Source organism: Triturus cristatus, chromosome 12, assembly GCF_964204655.1.
Source record: "Triturus cristatus chromosome 12, aTriCri1.1, whole genome shotgun sequence".
NCBI classification, from domain to species: Eukaryota; Metazoa; Chordata; class Amphibia; order Caudata; family Salamandridae; genus Triturus; species Triturus cristatus.
This window is the reverse complement of record NC_140595.1, coordinates 841354063-841374182: the sequence shown is the minus strand read 5'-3', so window position 1 is coordinate 841374182 and position 20120 is coordinate 841354063. Positions and strand designations below refer to the sequence as shown.

The 20120-nt window shown below is 49.6% G+C and overlaps 1 protein-coding gene across 5 annotated transcripts in view; it reads right to left on the bottom strand.

Moving 5' to 3' along the window:
* The window catches only part of PLD2 (phospholipase D2), a 495902-nt gene that overhangs the window by 260513 nt on the left and 215269 nt on the right, over positions 1-20120 (bottom strand). The window lies entirely within an intron of this gene.

Here is a 20120-nt window from a genome sequence, read left to right as displayed (position 1 = left end):
CTACGTGTGAACTCACAGAGTGACTCTACTCCTTCCTCTGTGTGTTGATGGCTGCACCTATGTGTGAACTCACATAGAGTGAATCTACCCCTCCCTCTGTGTGTTCATGGCTGCACCTACGTGTGAACTCACATAGAGTGAATCTACTCCTTCCTCTGTGAGGTAGATGGCTGCATTTAAGTGTGAACTCACATAGGGTGAATCTACTCCTTCCTCTGTGTGTCGATGGCTGCACCTACGTGTGAACTCACATAGAGTGAATCTACCCCTCCCTCTGTGTGTTCATGGCTGCACCTACGTGTGAACTCACATAGAGTAAATCTACTCCTTCCTCTGTGTGTCGATGGCTGCACCTACGTGTGAACTCACAGAGTGAATCTACCCCTCCCTCTGTGTGTTCATGGCTGCACCTACGTGTGAACTCACATAGAGTAAATCTACTCCTTCCTCTGAGTGTCGATGGCTGCACCTACGTGTGAACTCACATAGAGTGAATCTACTCCTTCCTCTGTGTCGATGGCTGCACCTACGTGTGAACTCACAGAGTGAATCTACTCCTCGCTCTGTGTGCCGACTGCACCTACGTGTTAACTCACATAGAGTGAATATACGCCTTTCTCTGTGTGTCGATGGCTGCACCTAAGCGTGAATTCACATGGCGTGAATCTACTCCTTCCTCTCTGTGTAGATGGCTGCACCTATGTGTGAATTAACATGGAGTGAATCTACTCCTTCCTCTGTGTGTAGATGGCTGCACCTATGTGTGAACTCACATGGGGTGAATCTACTCCTTCCTCTCTGTGTAGATGGCTGCACCTATGTGTAAATTAACATGGAGCGTATCCACTCCTTCCTCTGTGTGTCAATGGCTTCACCTACGTGTGAATTCACATGGAGTGAATCTATTCCTTCCTCTGTGTGTAGATGGCTGCACCTACGTGTGAACTCACATGGGGTGAATATACCCCTTTCTCTGTGTGTAGATAACTGTACCTGCATGTAAATTAACATGGAGTGAAACTACTCCGTCCTCTGTGTCTTGACAACTGCACCTACGTGTGAACTCACAGAGTGAATCTACTCCTTCCTCTGTGCGTCAACAACTGCACCTACATGTGGACCCACCTAGAGTGAATCTATTCCTTCCTCTGTGTGTAGATGGCTGCACCTACGTGTGAACTCACATGGGGTGAATATACCCCTTTCCCTGTGTGTAGATAACTGTACCTGCGTGTAAATTAACATGGAGTGAAACTACTCCGTCTTCTGTGTCTTGACAACTGCACCTACGTGTGAACTCACAGAGTGAATCTACTCCTTCCTCTGTGCGTCAACAACTGCACCTACATGTGGACCCACCTAGAGTGAATCTACTCCTTCCTCTCTGTGTAGATGGCTGCACCTATGTGTGAATTCACATGGAGTGAATTAACTCTTTCTTCTGTGTGTTGACTACACTTACATGTGAACTTACAGAGTGAATCTACTTGAAGACTCCACCTATGAGTGAACTCAGATGGAGTGAATATACTCCTTCCTCTGTGTGTCGATGACTGCACCTGCATGTGATCTCACATAGAGTGAATCTACTTTTCCTTCGGTGTGTAAATGATGCACCTACATGTGAACTCACAGAGTGAATCTACATGTGAACAGAAGTGTTCTTTTCAACCTTCTGAGCTAGCATCGTGGTGATTTAACACCATTGCGGCTGGATTCATGTCCCTCTCAGTATCTACAGCCACCCCCACATTTTCACCGGCATGTCAAACCATACATTCAGTGCTTATATAGAGCATACACACTGCTCAGCACTGTATCCGCCATGTACTGTACCATTCATAGGCAGACATACATCCGGCAACTGCATTCAACATTCACGCACCGCCCAGCACTGTATCCTTTACGTAATGTGCCACATATATGCACCCAGCACATGGCTCTTTTTCCTTTGGTTGCCATCTTGGGAGACTTATTTGTTATGAAGCTCCCTAATTTCCACATTTACTGCCGTCTCCTCAGTAGAGAATGCTTCCAGTTTTCCACTTTGATTCCATCATGATGGAGTTCCGATGTGTATCATTTTGGCACAAATTCAGAATGTTAGGGTGCAAGGGTGCGTGCGTCATAGGAAGGATTGTTTTTGTACAGGCAGGGACAGCTTCCTGCACAAAAACAATCATGAGAGGCATTTTCCTCTTTCTGTGTGTGCTGCAGATTGCAGTACAGGTTGAAAGAGGAAATAACAAGGAGAAATAAGTAAGCAGAAAACCATCTTACTTAAAAAACTACTGAAATGTATATGTGCTCAATGGAATCAATCACTCAAAGAACCTGCGATTAACACAATGAAAAACTCAATTATGCCATATTACAGAGCGATAGCAAACTTTGGAAATATCAAATAATACGGAGTAATAAAAATACCTCCTCACCTGTGCCACTATATAAACAAGTGTTTGCACAAAGCATTGTTTACAATTTGTCTTTTTTTTTCCTTGATAAAACTACTCCTGTTGGTCCACCACCACCACCACAATCTCGGCAGGAGATAGTAGCACAGCAGCGGCGGCGGCACCGGATGGAGGTCATCCCGACTGAATACCATCGGCTGGTGGCTCTGAAGGAGGTGGACTCATCTGCCTCTGGCCCGGGCCCCAGTTCCTCCAGCCAGCTGCCAGCGTCTCCATCCCGCCAGAACATCGCCAACGACACCAGCAGCTAGGGGTATATTTCCTTTATGAACCTAAAGTCTGCATTTGATCTAGTCCCACACAAAAACTCTGGTCAGTTTTGAAGAGGATGGGGGACCCTAGTAACATATCAATATTAATCTGAGTACACAATGAAAATTATGCCCAGGTGCGATGGCCTAGTCATGGAACTCACAGAACACAGCTCCATAATTTCAGGGAGTTACGAGGTCTGAGAGAGCATCCAATCAACCCCAAAACAGCCTTTGTGGAAGAAAAAAGACATATGAACATCACATTACAATCTGGCCTACAGCACCCACAATGCACTTTGCGTGAGGCAACGACTACCTGGTATCAGGAAAGTGGAAAGGACAGGGGCGTAGCGTCATAAGGGGTTTAGGGGTGTCCCACCCCCCTAATGAATGCTGAACCTCAGGTTATTATAGGCCCTGTTGGGTTCGGCAGTGTTTGTCAGCTTTCACTTTAGGTGTACTTGTCAGGAGAGAAAGTAATAATCCTTGGAGCACTCTGGTTTGCAGCTCAGCTAGGTGTATTTGTATTTTTTCACATATTTCCCGGAATTTCGCTGCTGAAGTTTAGAGTGCCCCACTTGGTGCTGCAGACGCAGGAGCAGAAGAAGCATGAAATGCTGCGGAGTAGATCCTAAAGTGCACTGAAAATGTAGGCACGCTCACCAACACAACTGGCACGAGTCATGGCGGCACAAAAGTGGTAAAGACTAATGCAATGTTTTCTGCTTTTGACACACGCGCTGAAGATGACGTTTCGGATGCGCTGAATCTCTCTAGTCATATATGATACAGAACCAGCTTCTTGAGCTGTGCGGTTTCCAGACTCCTTTTTCGGGGAGGGCCGGATTGAAGAATGATACAGGAGCATGCCAGTGACATTGCGTTTTGTTGGGTACACTGCGGTGCTTGTTGGGGAACCGCTGACTTACACCCCCTGAATCCAACTGAGTAATCTACGCCCTTGGGAAAGGGTGTGGAGGGCTGGGGACTTAATAAGAGTCGTTGCTAAAACCTTGTGACAGAATATATCCTTTTCTTTTAGGTCAGTTCCTGTCTAAATAGTATCTGATGTTTTGAATGGATTCAAAGCATTGAGGAAATAAAACAAAGCAACGTTTTTGCCGTATCTGCACATTGGGTTTGTCAGGTTTCATATGTCTTTATTTCGATTTAATATCATAAAAGACAGTACAACAAAGGAGCAATAATACATGCATACATTACATTAAAAAAATTAAAAACCCGCCTATATTCAATACAGTTCCTCATTAAGAAAGCATTAAACAATATATTATAGACTTAATGTATGAAAACCCTTACAAAAAAGAAAACAATCAGGATACCTGGAGATGTCTGGCTCTGATAACCCAGGCCCACCCAAGGAACTTTGCAACACCTATTACCACAGTCTCCGAGGTATTAGTTTGCAAAGTCCACAAAGCCTCTGAGCTCCCTCTCATTTTCAGCCTTTGACAAATAGGCCTAATCCATCTATGTCTAGGGGCATGATAAGCAGGGCATGCAAAAAAGAAGTGTCCCACACTCTCCTTGTGGTCACTACACCATGGACAAGATTCATTTGAACCAGACCATTTCCTGGAGAAGGACCATAAGGGTAAAGAGAAAGACCCGACTCTAAACTGATGGTATAGTTTTTCGTCCAGACTCTTAGTGATGATGTCCCAATAGTTTTCCAAGAAGGGATCTGTTTTATATACCAAAAATCTACCTGTTAGGGTAACAGCATCTGACCGCGCAACGGAAAGAAGTCTGACGGAAGCCCAATAAAGTGCTTTAAAATCTTGTTTAGGGGGAATACACTAGAACCCGGGGAAACCCAAAGTTGGCTGAGACCCATATCTTCCAAAATTAGTTTCACCTCACGTAGCCAAGGTATGTTCCCAGAACCCAGAAATGATCTAACTTCCGCCAGTTCACTGGCAAAGAGACTGAGATCCGGCGATGTCCAGAGCCGTCTCCACAATGCGACTAACCGATATCGAGCCATCTCATTAATGGACTTACAGCCCATATCTAATAAGAGATGTTTGATCGGTGTGGATTGGGGGAGTCCTACCAGTTTGCGCATAAATTTATTTTGGACTTTTACCAAGGGGGTCAAATCCATATACCCCCACAAGTCAGCCCCATACAAAATGGCAGAGCTAATTTTGGCCTCATAGATCTTAAGTGCAGGTGTAACCCGTTTAGTTAAAGACGTTTTTTGCTCCTGGATTAGGCCGCCCGAAAGGCGGGCGAATCTTAGTTGAAGAGCTTCAACCTGGGGTTTCCAGCGTAGACGATAATCTAAGGTTACTCCAAGGTAGGTCATAAGTTCCACTTGCTCAAGACTGACGCCATTCATACTAATGTGGCTTTTAATAGGGCGATTTTTCGTTAGGACCATAAATTTGGTCTTGCTCACGTTAATTTGCAGATTGTTAACTTGACAAAACTCCTCGAACCTATTTATTGCTGTTTGCAGCCCCCTTCGAGTCTTTGAGAGGAGTAAAGTGTCATCTGCAAAGATGAGCATAGGGAATTTAGTCCCACCCAATATGGGAGCATCAGTCGGGGTGTTAACAAAGAACTTCACCATCTGGTCAATAAACAATAGAAAAAGGGTGGGTGCCAGAACGCACCCCTGGCGAACACCTCGCGTTACGGGAGAAACTATCCGTCACCTGCCCTTGGGCTCCCCACCTCACCCTGGCAAAGTTGCCCTCGTGCAATCTAATAATAAGTTCAACGGCAAACCTCGGTTGCCCAAGACTGCCCACAGTTTAGCCCTAGGCACAAGATCGAAAGCGAACTTAAGATCCACAAAGGCGGCATAGATGGACCCTCCGCCCAACAGCACCACCTTCCAGTAAATCAGAGTAAATCTGAAAAACTGGTCGATGGTGCTGGTGCCTGATCTGAAGCCAGCCTGTAATGGGGAGAGAATGTTCTCCATCTCCATCCACCCTTGAACTCTAGCAAGGACCATTCTAGCAACAATTTTCTGCAAAGAGTCGATAAGACTAATAGGGCGATAATTCCCCGGGACCGAACGGTCCCCCTTTTTAAAAATGGGAAGAATTTCCGCCCCTTTCCAAGACTCTGGTATCCTAGCCCCCCTCGCTATGGCATTTGCAATCTGAGTTATGTAGGGATACCAGAGTTGGAGATCTGTTTTTAAAAGGTCTGCCGGGATGCAGTCCATCCCAGGAGCTTTCCCTGCTTGGACCAAACGTAGGGCTGACTCCGTATCAGCATTCGTAAACACTAATGAATTACCAGGGGAGGTGGGTTTGTCAAGTGTAGGAGGCTGGCTTAGTATATGGTGCACACTTATTTAAGTGAAGCACCCTGCACTAAACCAGACAACCCTTATGGTGATTTTAGTGGTCTTAGACAACCTTAGAAAGCTCTCTAGGTGGGAGCTGTGGAGAGCAGCCTTCAGGCTCAGTCTAGGAGGAGTGTTAAGCAGCTTGCTTTACCAGATCTAATCATCTTATGTAGGTTAAACGAAAAAGAACCACACAGTGCAGTTATAAATATAGTAATATTTATTATACACACTCACTAACACAATGGTATATCTCCTACCTGGAGGTATAAACACAATACACACAATATTTCAAAAGGAGAACAGGTAAGTAGCACAAACACACAGTGGTCTCCAGGGAGAGACCAAACCATATACTTATAAAGTGGAACGCAAACGACTAATAAAGTGGGATGCAAACTGTGATCAAAGTCGAGACTAGACTCAGAAGACTTAGAAGAGCTGAGGACCCAAGAAACGACCCACGGTAAGTATCCAGGAACCCCAAGGAGGCCGTGTGCAGAGTGGAAATACAGCTACGTACTCAATGCAAGTCAATAGAGAAGTCGCGGTTACAGTTTTGCAGAAGAAGGACCCTTCCCAGTGGACCCTGAAGAAAGCCAGTGGAAGATGGAAAGTTGGAGAGCCCCCCCACCCGTGGATTCTCCAGGAACTAGGGTACCTACACCAGAGACGGTGCAAAGTGACGTCGGAAGCCGCTGTAGACCACAATGGAGGACTTCAGTGAAGATGCCACGGTGAAAGAGTCCGGTGGAATCCAAGGATGGATTCTTGAAAAGGAGTACTTGCAAGCAGAGGGGACAGAGTCTATGCCACTCAGGAGTGACCAGAAGGCACAGAAGACCAATGCCCACCGATGACAGAAGATGCAGGAGGGTTGACGATAACCTTGTCACTGCAGCTGTGAGAACCAGGTGACGGTGTGGAAGACTAGAAGCTGTTCACGAGCTGCCCCTTGTCGGAAGTCGAGAACCAGGAGGTCAGTGTCCGGCAAGACCACCAACAAGCCTTGGCAGCAGCAACAGATGAGGAAAGCGAAGAAGATGCAGTGTCGGGACATGAAGAGCCCGGTCGTTGGGAGAAGAGCAGTGGCAGGGCTTTAAATGGACCGGTTCTCACAGGTACCGAGTACCGGTACTTCTCATTTTATCAGTGCTAGTACCGGCCCTTCTTTACTGCCAAGGAGAGTAACGACACTCGTGACCGGGAGGCTCATTGGCTGCTAGTGCCGGTGGGCACTCGGCTGTCGGGGTTGGAGCCTGTCTTTGACAGCCAAGGCACTCCTGTAGTCCTGAGCTGGGCCGCTGATGAACTATTCAGCAAGGGCTCATAGGCTGATGTCCCTGTGTTCACCATCACACTGTGTGCGACAGTGGAGGGCCCATGTAGGCCTGTGCTAGCCACATTCACACTAGTGTGTGAATTTGTGCAAACACAGGTATGGAGGAAGCAATCTGACAGCCGCAATTAAGAAAGCCATGGGAGGTAAGTGTGAGTGTTTGCTTATATCTGTGTGCGTGCCTGCTGGCGTGTGCCAGCTTGTGTGGGCCTGCTGGCGTGTGCCAGCTTGTGTGGGCCTGCTGGTGTGTGCCTGCTGGTGTGGGCCTGCTGGCGTGCGCCTGCTAGTTTGCGCCTGCTAGTGTGCGCCTGCTGGCGTGTGCCTGCTGGTGTGTGTCTGCTGGCAGGGCCGGACTGGGAACCAAAACCGGCCCTGACAAAGTGCTGGGCCGGCCCCCGCTGGACTTGGGGGTGCCGCTGAGCTCTTTGCCAGGGCCGGTTTTCGGACGATTTTGTTACAGGGCCGATTTTGCAGTTATGCTGCAAAAACGGCCCCCAGGGGCCCAAAACCGGCCCCCACCCGTGCAGCGCACGGGGGATTGCCCGGTGCCCGCTACGGCCAGTCCGGCCCTGTCTGCTGTCGTGTGCCTGTGTGTGCCTACTAGTGTGTGCGTGCTGGTGTGTGCCTGCTGGCATGTGTCTGCTGGCGTGTGTCTGCTGGCGTGTGCCTGTGTGTGCCTACTAGTGTGTGGTGTGCGTGCTGGTGTGTGCCTGCTGGCGTGTGCCTGCTGGCATGTGTCTGCTGGCGTGTGTCTGCTGGCGTGTGCCTGTGTGTGCCTGCTAGTGTGTGTCTGCTGGCGTGTGCCTGTGTGTGCCTGCTAGTGTGTGCCTGCTGGTGTGTGCCTGCTGGTGTGTGCCTGCTGGCGTGCGCCTGTTTTTGAGTGAGAGAACCAGGGTGATCAGGACTCTCTCAGGAGATATATTAAAGGGACTGTGTGGAATGCCTTTGTGTACATGTCTGCCTGTTTCTTTCTGTGTGCGCGCGCTTGAGAATATATAGTATTATGCCAAACAACAATAAATACCAGTAAGTCATTAAAGACAGCAAATATTACAAAACAAGGAAATGTTAACATATCGTCCTGTTTGGCTTTCACTTTGTGTGATGAGTTAACCGGTTTTGTTGACATAAACGCATTTCATGTGGTTTGATATGTGCTGCACCTGGTACAGAAGCCATTATGGACCATCATATCCTGCCCTTAGCCCCGCCCCTAGCTCCGCCCACTTGCCACACCTCTAGCTTATTTTAATGAGTACCTGCCTTTATTTTTTCCCATTTAAAGCACTGTCTGCAAGTTTCAGCGTCTCCACTAAATCGTGTGATTCTGGGCATAAAGTCCCCAGTGTCAATGCCGCGATTCATTGAGCGCTCTGGGGCTGGGAGTGACGGCACTGCAGGGTTCTCACAGGGCCGGTGCCCGGCGCCTACAGCTGCCCTCGGGCAAGGCTCCGATTGTTACACCGAGCGATGCCCATCACCCCCGTAATCGCAGCGCTGCTGCACTCCACGGGCCTCTGCGGGAAGGCGATGTGTGGTAAAAACGATAAACGGATGCATTTATGGCGACACGTGTCCTTTTCCCGTCTCCCGCGCTTAGAGGACTAATAAAGCAAGAGGAGAAATAAAAAGCTCATTCATTGGGGAGATGCACAGATGCCTTGCTTTAGACGTGTAAACTGAACAATAGGCGAGTTTCCGGGTGCGTAAATTCTAACTTTCGCGTGTGCGTAATTTGTGCAAGGAGCACATGTCAAATCCTTCGCAGAGCAATTTATGGCGCACAAAGTACAGAGGCGACTCCGTGATTCTCAACCGCCACGATATGCTTGCGCTGAATGCTTAAAACATGGCGGGATGACACTATGCCATTTATTTTTAGTATAGTTTTTCATATAAGTAAAAGACATTTGTTTGTGTGCGCCCTCTCCCCGTCACTGCCACTCTGTGTCTTCACACTGGATTATTCTGAAAGCTCACTGCTTGTAACGGCAAGGGCTGGTGGATACACATACATGCGCACACACTAGGCTAGGGTGACCAACCGTCCGTAAATTTCACGGACAGTCCGTAATTTCGGCCGTCTGTCCGTTGTCCGTGAAGGATTCTTTAACGGACGCCATTTGTCCGTAATTTTAACCTGCACTGGTCCCACCACCCTAAAGCCGGCACAGCTTCCACCCACCTCCCTGCTTGACTCGATGCTGCTGAGGTCGGGTGTAACAGACTCCGATGCTGCTGAGGTCGGGTGTTAGAGACTCCGATGCAGTACCAAAGCTCAGATACTCAGCAGCATTGGAGAGGCACAGCGGGATGGCAACCCTCACACCTTCAGCCCGTGATGAGCTGTTAAGAGGTGTTTGAAGGTGACTGAGAGGGAGGGGCTGCAGCTGCAGGGGCATCTATTCAGATGCAAACAGCCCTGAATGGGTCATGTCTCTGCAATTTAGAGGGGCCTCGCACTGTTTGGTCTTGATACTCGCACAATTGTCACTATTGCCTCATGTAACGTGCCGGTTGATTTTGTAACATGCTCACTTGTAATTTTTCTCCTTATGTATCATTACTGCTCCTATTGTGAAGCGCTCTGACACCTTCGGGTAAAGTCCGCGCTATATAAAAACGCATTAAATAAATACATTCCCTTTCTGCCCAGGGCCCCAAACATCCTAGAACCGGCCCTGATTACACCAGGCAGCACGTGGCTCTCTTCACAGAGCTTAATTACTGTCACTAAATTGTAAGCAAACCTCGGTTCTGCAAACATGCAGTCTATAATGGAATAAAATAAAGAAATGGCGCAATCGCACCCACACTGATTAACAAAGTATGGAGGACAATCCCTTAAATCAGTTCTCTTGGAGTATCTCCTTTAAGTACTGTACATCAGTGTGAGGTGGCAAAACTAACATTTTAGAAAGAGAGCCTGTCTTCTCGTTGTATTGTCCAGGAGGGAGCCCTACCCCCACCCTGGAAGGGCCAAGATGATACCTGAATACTGCATGCCCACCCCTGTGCCTACCCTGGTGGATCCTGTTCCCCCTCTTGTGATGGCTCCTGCCCCCCCCCCCCCCCCCCCCCAGTGATGGCTCCTGTCCTCCCATGTGGTGGCTCCTGCTCCCCCCTGCCCCCCATCCCCTGTCTGTGATGGCTCCTGACCCCCTGTGATGGATCCGGTCTCTGCCCTGGGTGGCTTCTGCCCCAGTCCTGGAATGGCTCCTGCAGCGAGGCTGAAGTTCTTGATGGGCCTCTTCTCAAAAAGGATCAGCTCAAAATTAATATGGAAAGGTGGGCGAGTGAGTAAGTGAAGGGATGGGTGGATGGCTGGATGAATTAGTGAAAGGGTGAATTAAAGATTGAATAGATGGAGAATGAGAGAGGATGGATGGATGGATTAATGAGTGAGTGGAAGGATGGATGAGAGACAAGGTAAATAGCTGGATGTATGGGTGGAAGGGTAGCTGGATGGGTAAAAGGGTGGATGGATGAGTGAAAGGATGGATGAGTGAAAGGATGGATGAGTGAAAAGGTGGATGAGTGAAAAGGTGGATGAGTGAAAAAGTGGATGAGTGAAAAGGTGGATGATGAGTGAGTGGATGAATGAGTGAAATGATGGCTGGATTGATGAATTGATAGGTGCAAGGGTGAATGGATGAACGGATGAGTGAAAGGGTGGATGTAAGGATGGATGAGTGAGTGAAAGGGAGGGTAGATGGACAAAAGGATGAATAGATGAGTGAAGGAGTGAAAGGATAGATGGATGAGAGGATGGATGAGTGATAGGGTCAATGGATGGATTCATGAGTGGATGAGTAGATGGATGGGTGGGTGGATGGATGGAAGGAAGGATGGCTAAGTGAAAGGGTCGACGGAGAGAGAAAGAGAAGATGGATGGATGACAAGGGTGGATGGGTGGGTGGAAGGATGAGTGACTGGGTGACTGGATGAGTAAGTGAAAGGATGGCTGGATGGGTAAAAGGCTGGATGGGTGAGTAAATGGATAGATGGGTAGAAGAGTGGAGGGATGAGTGTACAGATGGATAGGGTGGATGGATGATGTATGGATGAGTGAAAGGATGGATGGATGGATGGATGGGTGAAGTGATAGATGGAAGGATACATGATGGATAGGTTTGCAAATGGTTGAATATGTGGGCTTACTTATATACTATTGCGCAACCTCCTATGATGTGTCTGTAAAACTTATCTATTGTCCTGAAGTTTTGTCCTGAATTTTGACCTCCTGTCCTGAATTTGTGTCCTGAATTTTGACCCTTTGTCCTGAATTTTTACACTCACCGTCCTGAATTTGCACCAAGGCCAGTTGGTCACCCTAGCACACACTTACCTCAGATTATAGCAAAGGACAAAAACAACTTTGACATTTAAGAACGGATCAGTGGCAGGATGCGGTAAAAGTGCACAGAGTGCTGCGGTAAAAGCCGGCAGGGGACTGCGGTAAAAGCCGGCAGGGGACTGCGGTAAAAGCCTGCAGGGGACTGCGGTAAAAGCCTGCAGGGGACTGCGGTAAAAGCCTGCAGGGGACTGCAGTAAAAGCCTGCAGGGGGCTGCGGTAAAAGCCTGCTTCGGCCTGCGGTAAAAGTCCGCAGGGGACTGCGGTAAAAGCCTGCCGGGGACTGCAGTAAAAGCCTGCCGGGGGGCTGCAGTAAAAGCCTGCCGGGGGGCTGCAGTAAAAGCCTGCCGGGGGGCTGCGGTAAAAGCCTGCAGGGGACTGCGGTAAAAGTCTGCAGGGGGCTGCAGTAAAAGCCTGCAGGGGGCTGCGGTAAAAGCCTGCAGGGGACTGCGGTAAAAGTCTGCAGGGGGCTGCGGTAAAAGCCTGCAGGGGACTGCGGTAAAAGCCTGCAGGGGGCTGCGGTAAAAGCCTGCAGGGGACTGCGGTAAAAGCCTGCAGGGGACTGCAGTAAAAGCCTGCCGGGGGGCTGCGGTAAAAGCCTGCAGGGGACTGCGGTAAAAGTCTGCAGGGGGCTGCGGTAAAAGTCCGCAGGGGGCTGCGGTAAAAGCCTGCAGGGGGCTGCGGTAAAAGTCCGCAGGGGGCTGCGGTAAAAGCCTGCAGGGGGCTGCGGTAAAAGCCTGCCGGGGGGCTGCGGTAAAAGCCTGCCGGGGGGCTGCGGTAAAAGCCTGCCGGGGGGCTGCGGTAAAAGCCTGCAGGGGGCTGTGGTAAAAGCCTGCAGGGGGCTGCGGTAAAAGCCTGCAGGGGGCTGCGGTAAAAGCCTGCAGGGGGCTGCGGTAAAAGCCTGCTTCGGCCTGCGGTAAAAGTCCGCAGGGGGCTGCGGTAAAAGCCTGCTTCGGGCTGCGGTAAAAGTCCGCAGGGGGCTGTGGTAAAAGTCTGCAGGGGGCTGCGGTAAAAGCTTTCAGGGGGCTGCGGTAAAAGTCCACACTGGGCTGCGGTAAAAGTCTGCAGGGGGCTGCGGTAAAAGTCTGCAGGGGGTTGCGGTAAAAGCCGGCAGGGGGCTGCGGTAAAAGAGCGCAGGGGGCTGCGGTAAAAGTGCGCAGGGAGCTGCGGTAAAAGTCGGCAGGGGGCTGCGGTAAAAGTCAGCAGGGGGCTGCGGTAAAAGTCAGCAGGGGGCTGCGGTAAAAGCCTTCAGGGGCTGCGGTAAAAGTGTGCAGGGGGCTGCGGTAAAAGTCCGCAGGGGGCTGCGGTAAAAGCCTGCAGGGGGCTGCGGTAAAAGTGCGCAGGGGCTGCGGTAAAAGCCTGCCGGGGGGCTGCGGTAAAAGCCTGCAGGGGGCTGCGGTAAAAGTCTGCAGGGGGCAGCGGTAAAAGTCTGCAGGGGGCAGCGGTAAAAGTCTGCAGGGGGCTGTGGTAAAAGCTTTCAGAGGGCTGCGGTAAAAGTCCACACTGGGCTGCGGTAAAAGTCTGCAGGGGGCTGCGGTAAAAGCCGGCAGGGGGCTGCGGTAAAAGTGCGCAGGGGGCTGCGGTAAAAGTGCGCAGGGGGCTGCGGTAAAAGTCTGCAGGGGGCTGCGGTAAAAGCCGGCAGGGGGCTGCGGTAAAAGCCGGCAGGGGGCTGCGGTAAAAGCCGGCAGGGGGCTGCGGTAAAAGTGAGCAGCGGGAGAGTGGAGAGCAGTGGCTGGCAGAAGTGTCCCCCGTGCCTTGTGTGAGGTTGGAGAGGGTCAGGGAGAGGCCCGGGCCACAATGCAGTCTTTTCCACAGTGGTTTTACCTCTTGGGAGTTTCCAGCTGGTAAAAGTGGGTTCATTCAACTGAACTCCTCCCGGCAGGTTCCCAACCCGTGCCCGTGTCTTAGGGGCACGTGGGACTGGGGCACACTTGGCAGAGAGTGCAATGTCATGAGGCACGAGAGGCAGTGACCAGAAACAAGCACCGCCTCCTCCACCTGTAATGGCTTTGGGATGCCCTCGGTGACTGACATGTGCAATGTGTTCGGACGACGTTTCCAATTTTACAATAACAGTTCCCACACTGTCCTATTAAATCAAGCGACCTTTGGGTGCCTCTGGCTGGAAGAGTAGGGGCAGGGGGGTCTCCTGTTCTGTGAGGGCAAGGGAGAGGCCGCAGAGAAAGGGGAAACAAGCCTCCTCGCCAGGGGCGGCGCCGGGAGGAGATGGAGACTTGTAGTCCGCAAACCCAAAGGCCGCTTGGGAGCCAGAATGTGGCTTTCATTAACGGAGTCTTTTGAGAATTCAAAGTGACAAAGGTTTGTTCTTTTCGATAGGTAAGTTCTGGGGGGTCTTCTGCTAATGGAAATGTATCAAAGAAGTTCTACATTGTGTGTGTTATATTTTATATGGATTTACCTGAAGGTGAAGGGTCCACATAAGAGTTGCAGAATCATTTGTACTTTGTAGCCTCTTGTCTGGCCTGCCCCCAAACTCCCCCGCTCCGGGTGTACTCACAGTTCACATAGTCCCTATAACCGAACTTGAATCCAGGATTCATGCCCGTCTACAACTCCAGCCCTCCACCTGGACGGCCAATGACCTCACTGCACACTTTAATTCAACAATAACAGAGGTTTTAGACCAAGTAGCGCCACTCAAACTCAAAGAAATGAGGGGAACGAAATCTACACCCCGGTTCAACGTGGATATGAATAACGAAAGGCGTCAACTCAGACAAACGGAAAGGTCTTCGAGACTAAACCCCTCGACCTTGCACCTAGCGCAACTTGGATCTGCTCGGCTGTCATATACAAAACACATTTTCAGAGAAAAGGCATCTTTCTTAAACAACCAACTAGATCTGGCAAAAAACAGACCGAGAGAACTCTTCAACATTGTCAAAAGACAAACAAACTGCACTCCCTCCCACGAAATCAAAGCCACCAATGATCGATGTGAAGAAATTGCCACCTTCTTCTCTAATAAAGTCACAAAAATTGAACAATCCTTCATCAAAACCTCAAATCCCCCTTTCCCCTTAACCTGCCAATCAGAAAGAGTTCTTACCAAGGACAATCAGGTCTGTCTCCAGCTAAAAAACAATGCGCACTGGTCCGACTTTGAGCTAATGTCGGAAAACGAGATCTTCAGTATAATTGCCAGCCTAAAACCTTCCTCCTACACCATGGACCCCCTCCCATCCACAATCATAAAAGAACTCAACCACACCATTACCCCTTTCTGGACAAAAATCATCAACGCCTCTCTCACCTCAGGCTGTGTCCCCGACTCCCTTCAACTTGGACTAATCACTCCCATTCTCAAAAAACCAGGGGCCGACCCCAACGATCGCAACAACCTCAGACCTATCTCTAACCTCCCGTTCCTTGCAAAAACATTGGAGAAATGCTGTAGGAGAGTAGGATCTGCACTTTTGTTGCCCCCACTTTTTTTCTGATGTTAACACTGGTTTCTGGCTATAGTCTGGCTGGGACCCTGCTAATCAGGGCCCCAGCCTCTCTGTTCTCTCTAAACAACTTGGAGTGCATATTAGATGCACTAGTGATTGGATACTGTGGTACCTTATGAGCCCCTAGTATATGGTACCTTAGGTACCAAGGGCATAGGTACTTCACAGGCCTACCAGGGGATGAAGCATGTATTATGCCACCCCTGGGAAGCAGACTAAATCTGACACCACAGGCCTGCTACTGCAGCCTGGGTGAGGTAGTGTTAGCACTCCTCACTGAGGTATAGGTTCCCTATATCTCTCCTAACACACACATATAAACCTATCAGTCACTCCCAAGGCAGGCCCTGAGGGCAGGGTGCTTGGTTTCCATGTGAGGGGGTGCCTCGGCCTGAGCAGGGCCCCTCTGCAGCTCTCTGAGTCCATTCTCTGTAGCTGTTTGTGGATGCGGTTAAACCATATACTCTTAAGTGTATTATAATCTAGCGGTAAATGCTAACTTTGGAATGGCTGCATCAAAACATGTTGTGTTTGGTGTCTAACACTTTGGAATCATACCCCCACACCAGCAACTGGTGTGGGAGTATGATCCCACCCTTCTAGAGGGATAGACATATACCCACTGTGGAAACATGGTAGAATCCTGAAGAGCCCTGGCATCACAAAATGGATGCCACCAGCACAGACACTGGGCTGGCCTACTGCTGCCGACAAACTCGCAGTGGAGGAGGCCCAACAATAGGCATCCTGTCACAGGGAGGTGTAACCACCTTCCAGACAGGATTTAGTGTATTGGGGCTGGGTGGGTGCACTCCTAGAGTGCTTTGAAGTCCTTCACTGGGGGAGCAGTAGGCTCCTCTGTGCATATGCCAGCTCAAACCGGATCAGGGGCTACCAGCCCCTGCTCTGGTGCGAAACTGGACAAAGGGAAGCGGGTGTAGCCACCCACTCTCCTGACCCTCCCATAGAAGTGGTCATAGAGCTAGTCCCTCCCTTCCTTGTAGAATAAGTTAGGGAACCCTTGCCCTTGAAAACTAGATATCCCTGGACGATGCTCTGAAGAAGAATCCTGGCCCTTCGACGTTCCACTACCTTTGGAAGACTGAAGAATCTCCCTTGGAGTCAAGGAGTGACTCCCCTGCTTGGCAGGCACCAAAACTTTGCATCAACGGTCACAAACTTTCCCGCTCCCGCCGGAGTCCGAAGTCCCTGCAGCCCCAGAAGTGGATTTCCTAACTTCTCTATGGCCATCGTGAGTCCCCAGTGAAGCTGAGGCAAGTGGACCCCACGAGTGACGAGGAACAGCAGTACCAGGGTACCGTGCACTATTGTCGAGTGCAACCCCTTCACGATGTTCTACGAACTTGTGCTTTTGACAACGTGTCGTCCAATCCTCCAGCAGGATTTTCTCTGAAGATCAGAGGCCTACCTCGCCCCGAGTGACCGTGGGCTCCTGGTGAGTGATTCCTCCCGAGGCCTCTTTGCGATCCCTTGCCGGCTGGCTTATGGGTCCCCAGAAGACTTTTCTACAGAACCAAAGGGCTCCCCTGGTTTCTCCAGGCCTGCCCTGACTTACCCTTGCTGGGTGAGTCCCTCAGACCTTGCTGGTCTTCACCGCTGACTTTATTCACTTTCCATGAGACTTGCTGTTGCCAAGGCTTGTTGGCTCCAATCTGGTTGCCGGCACCTCAGTAAGCTGCAGACTTTGTGGGACAAGCCGAATCCAGCTCCTGGTCATCGTCGATGCCTCCTGGACCTCGTGGCTGAAGAGTCAAGACACCCGTGATCACCTGAAATCACCTGACTACTGTGGGCATCCAGCTTCCTGGCCCCGGGTCACTGGCAAGTGACTTTGAACACTGTCTCCTCTGCTTACAGGTCTTCCTTCTTCTAAATCCAGCCTTGGATTCTACCAGACACTTCTCCGGTCTTCACAAGCAGCAAGTCTTCTTTGGCTCCCATTGAAAACGACGCCGCGACCCGACACCAAAAGGAACCTATGCACCCGGCTTCCCTGGATGAGGTAACTCCAGCACTACGGTGCTCCTGTGGGTGTTGGCTCTAGAACTACTTACTCTGCTTAAGTGACTTGCTTGTAGTCTGTTCCAAAGTATCCTAAAACTTTAAAATTCCAACCGCGACTTGCTCCATTGAAGTCTATTGGGATCCGCGGCTCTGTTCTCACATTGCATGCGTCTCCCGTGGGTCCTTTACTTACCTGCCTTGGGTGGATTAGTGAGGCCCCAGCACTTCTGAAGGCCCTAGGCCTAGTCTCTTCTCAAGTCGATATTCTTATATCTCTCTTTTAGTATATGGTCTGGTACGCCCATAGGGCCCCAGCCATATAAGTGATTAATTTGTTGTGAAACGTTGATTTGTGCATATGTCCTTGACTTCTGATCTCATAAAGAGATTAGTAGAGTGTGTCTAGAAATAAATACATATATATTTGATATATATACCTGTGTGGTGTCCTTTCATTTGGTAATTCAAGAGATTATAAGGTAAAACAAGCTGCTTTACATTCCTCAGAGACTTAGCCTGAAGGCTGCTCTCCACAGCTACCACTAGGATAGCTTTCTTAAAAAGGTTGTCTTAAACCTATCTACCATAAGAATCAAATTGGACTGGTGCAAGGTGGCCACTATAACTAGTGACCAGCATATGCCAGGCCAACTTCTCACAAATGCGTTCTCCACCAACTCAACAAACACATTGATGGGTTCAACCTCCTCGACACCTTTCAATCAGGATTCAGGAAAAGGCTGCAACACGGAAACAGCTATGCTCAACGTCTCTGACGATATCCACAGTGCCTTAGACGAAGGTGCAGCTTGTCTCCTCATCCTTAAAGACCTATCCGCTGCATTCGACACAGTAAACCATCCGGCGCTTCTGGAGACCTTGGGGAGGCGCTCTGGCATCAATGGCACAGTACTAAAATGGTTCATTTCCTTCCTTCAGCACCGCTCGCAACAAATTAAAATCAACTCCTGTCTCTCGAAGCCAACTAAAGTCACTCTTTGGGTCCCACAAGGCTCGATCCTCTCACCTTCCCTCTTCAATCTCTTCATGGAGCCCCTCACAATCATCCTGAAAAAAGGCGGGAGTGAATTACCACCTATACGCAGATGACACCCAAATCTATTACAAAATCAAGTCCCCCAGCGACATCCGACACCTAAATGTAACTCCAACCGAGATCCAAACTTGGTTTAACGCAAATCACTTAAAGCTCAACCCGGATAAAACGGAATTAATTTGATTCTCTCCAAAAAGTAACCACCGACCAGTCCAAGAGTGGCTTAAGAATCTGGTCGCCCTAAACTGCCCCATCGTCCTATCTGACTCAGGTAAGTCTCTAGGCATCACCCTTGACAAGAACTTATAAATGGAGGCCCACATCAAAAACTCTGCAAAAGGTGCGCTTTTCTCACGAAAACCCCTCAAGAAATTGAAACCTTTCCTTCCCCAAGATGATCTTACGACAATAGTTCAATCCCTAGTTCTCTCTAAACTTGACTACGGGAACGCCACCATAACAGGAACTCCAAAAGCTCACCTAGCCCCTCTAAGGGCAGTGCTGAACATGGCAGCTCGACTCATATCTGGGGTAAAAAGATTTGAACACATCACCCCTACCTTCAACTGGCTTCCCATGGAAGGGAGGTGTATTTACAAGCTGGCCTGCACCACACACAAAACCCTTCACTCTCCAGCCTCGAACTACCTGAACAACAAACTGGTGAGAGCAGGTCAATCCGGAACGCTGAGAAGCTCCAACTCACTCCTTTTTATCCCTCCGAAACTGAAAAAGAAAACCACACAGTGCTGATCCTTCTCTGGCATTTCTGGCAACGCTCACAGGATGTAGACGCCCTCCCTAGAGACGTCAGATGCAACCCCTCCTTCACCCGTTTCAAAAGGGACCTGAAACTCCATCTCCTCAACAAATACTTTCCCGACCAACGTCAACGAACCTAGACTTCAATATCCGAGTTGACTCCTGCCTCACCTGACATTCAAGGATAGATGGTGACCGGATTATGTTAGCCACCTTCCTTTTCTTGTTTCTCTCCCTCTCCTGCACTGTTTACCTAATTTGTATGTTGTACTTATATCTCTATTTGTTTCCTTTCCGCCTGCCTACTATGTAATGCAATTTTTCTTCTGGCCCTACGGTGTGTATGTAAAGCGCTCTGATACCCACGGGTCAAGCAAGCACTATATAAAACTTTTTAAACAAATAAATGAACACATTTGAATGCTCTTTGAACTCTGGATGACCTCGGAAACACTTTGCAGGAGGCTGTCACCAAGGCCCATGCTCAGGCAGTCCAGCACACACCAGCTGGAGAAGTGAGAGTGTCCTGGAAGCTGCAGCCGCCACCAGGCGCCCACGAGACAAGGTATAACTCGAGTCTGGTGGCTCAGTGGACTAATGTGCCCACTGCCGGGGCATGTGTTCAACCTCATGGCCCCAGGTTCATATCCCAGCAGGTCCACTTAGCCTTTCATCCTTCTGAGGTCGATCAAATGAGTAACATTGAGTTGGGTAACAATAAACATCTTTTATTTAGTGCCAAGATACCCTTGGGTGAACGTGCGCTTTACAAATACACAGGTTATGTTATACAAAGGACACTTACCCCAGAAAGGCACCTTTCGGTGCCTGAATTTAATTACTGATTAATTATTTTAGAGAATCGTTTCATGCCATTTCAGTGTCTTATGTTAACAACCTCTGCACGTTCTACCACATGACCTGAACACAGAGGTGGCTCGAGAGACACTCCAGGGCTGTGGCTGGTGGAGAATACAGCCGGTCTGGTGTGGAGACCCCTCTGACGTCACTTGCACGTCTCCCTTAGTTAAAGGCCAGTGCTCAGCTCAAG